Source organism: Babylonia areolata, chromosome 2, assembly GCF_041734735.1.
Source record: "Babylonia areolata isolate BAREFJ2019XMU chromosome 2, ASM4173473v1, whole genome shotgun sequence".
Taxonomy (NCBI): Eukaryota; Metazoa; Mollusca; class Gastropoda; order Neogastropoda; family Buccinidae; genus Babylonia; species Babylonia areolata.
The window spans coordinates 14,874,469-14,876,968 of record NC_134877.1 but is presented as its reverse complement, the minus strand read 5'-3'; the positions used below and the strand labels follow the sequence as shown (position 1 = coordinate 14,876,968).

General features: G+C 39.8%; 1 protein-coding gene across 1 annotated transcript in view; it reads right to left on the bottom strand.

The window, feature by feature from the left end:
• The window catches only part of LOC143298395 (dynein axonemal assembly factor 9-like), a 378,176-nt gene that overhangs the window by 82,844 nt on the left and 292,832 nt on the right, over positions 1 to 2,500 (bottom strand). The gene's annotated exons all lie outside the window — the stretch shown is intronic.

The window sequence follows — 2,500 nt, the reverse complement described above, 5'->3', positions numbered from 1 at the left end:
GATTTTAGGGGTTGGAACACACGGGTAAGACCCATCAACAACGACGTGGGCTCTTATAAGGAAAGTAATGAAATGGCCCAGAAAAGTATGAAATTAAAAAAAAAATGAATAAGGGATTGAGAGAGAGAGAGAGAGAGAGAGGGGGGGGGGGGGAGAGGGATTCAGATTCAGACGGGTTTTATTCAGTTCATCCCCTATGCCCCTCATGATGGGGGGGGGAATGTGAACAGACAAATAATTATAATAACCAAATATAGACGTAACGATTAAAACAATGCAACTATGGATATAATATGAGAGAGGGAAGGGGAGAGAGAGAGAGAGAGAGAGAGAGAGAGAGAGAGAGAGAGAGAGAGAGAGAGAGAGAAATAAGCAATCAACAAGGCAAATAACCAGCCAATCAACTTATCAGTCAATGAAATATGAGGAAGACAAAGAAAACTGGGATGGTGGGTTGAGGGGGGGGGGGGCGAGGGGGGGAGGGGGGAGAGAAGAAAGTGAAAGATGAAATGAAAAAAAAAAAAAAAGACGTGGAAAAACAAAGATGTCATGAAAGAAAGAAGGAAGGAAGGAAGGAAGAAAGAAGGTAGGAATGGCAAGAAAAGAAAGAAAAACAGAAGAAGAGAGAAAAAGAAAGAAAACAAGAGAGGCAAGGCCTTCAAGACTCACTTGTGATACACTTTAAAAAAAACTAATCGTTAAAATGTGTTCTGTATTTGTTATTATAAAGCTTCGCGTTAAAAAAAAAAAAAAAGAAAGAAAAAAAAATTCTAACCAGATTCGAATTAAGTCCCCTAGCATTAATTACAGAGTAATTTTCCTTATTTACTATCTGCACCAAAACGTTTGCAAAATAAATAAAACTTCCATGCTTAGCAAAAGAAGTTCCTGTTTGAACAAAAAATGATAATAATGACTGCTCTAGCTGTTGGGTCAGAATATCAGATCAAAGTGCCAAGTTTAGAGAATACAAAAAATATAAATATAACAGTAAATGCAGTTTGCATATAATTAGGCTTCATTATTTATTTTTTTGTGCCCATCCCAGACGTGCAACATTGTTTTAAACAAGATGACTGGAAAGAACTAAATTTTTCCTATTTTTATGCCAAATTTGGTGTCAACTGACAAAGTATTTGCAGAGAAAATGTCAATGTTAAAGTTTACCACGGACACACACACACACACACACACACACACACACACACACACACACACACACAGACAAACACCGGGTTAAAACATAGACTCACTTTGTTTACACAAGTGAGTCAAAAAAATAGTAAGGAAAGAAAGAAAAACACGAAAATAAAATTTAAAAAAAACTGTCTAACCCAACCAACCACACAAGCAAAGAAACAAACAGGAAAAGAATCTGCAAAATGAAGTGGAGTGATGGCCTAGAGGTACCGCGTCCGCTTAGGCCTAAAGCGAGAGAATCTGAGCGCGCTGGTTCGAATCACGGCTCAGCCGCCGATATTTTCTCCCCCTCCACTAGACCCTGAGTGGTGGTCTGGACGCTAGTCATTCGGATGAGACGATAAACCGAGGTCCCGTGTGCAACATGCACTTAGCGCACGTAAAAGAACCCACGGCAACAAAAGGGTTGTTCCTGGCAAAATTCTGTAGAAAAAAACCACTTCGATCGGAAGAACAAATTAAAACTGCACGCAGGAAACAGTACCAAAAAAAATGGGTGGCGCTGTAGTGTAGCGACGCGCTCTCTCTGGGGAGAGCAGCCCGAATTTGACACAGAGAAATCTGTTGTGATAAAAAGAAATACAAATACAAGATACAAATACAAATAATCAAGTTCATGAAAAAATTCTAAAAAGCAGAAAAAAAAGACTGATTCGAAACCAATCAATCAACAATAATTATCAAAAACTGACTGCCTTCCTTCAAGATCAAGATAAAAAGCTGGCTCTTACTTAGTGCTTCAGCCTTGGGGGCTAGTTGGCCTTTGCCAGGGTGGAACCATCCCAACGCCGACTGTCCTAAAACCCTCTTGGCCGAGAGAGTGGGGATGTAACTTGGGCAAGACTCTCTCTGCTATTATATGATAAAATTCTTGCCCAGATAGTCAGGACACACACACACACACACACACACACACACAAACACACACACATACACACACGCACATTCTCTCTCTCTCTCTCTCTCTCTCTCTCTCTCTCTCTCCCTCTGTCTCTCACGTATTGAAATGATGCGTTTCGATATTACAGGCTTAAATGATTATTGTATGTTTTATACTGTACTTTTTTTTATGTGTTCACATTGATATGTGTGTCGATGTCACATGCTTAGGTAATGATATGGATTTAATATGTATTTTGTTTCCTGTGCACTTTCCAAACCTTGGAGAAGAACTAAACTGGAGAATAAAGGACACATTAATCCCCTGCCACATGGACTCTATTAAAGCCTGAACCGGACTATAAATGGCGGGCGATTTGAATCAAGCCAGTTTCTCACCAGAGTCTGACACTGTGACGTC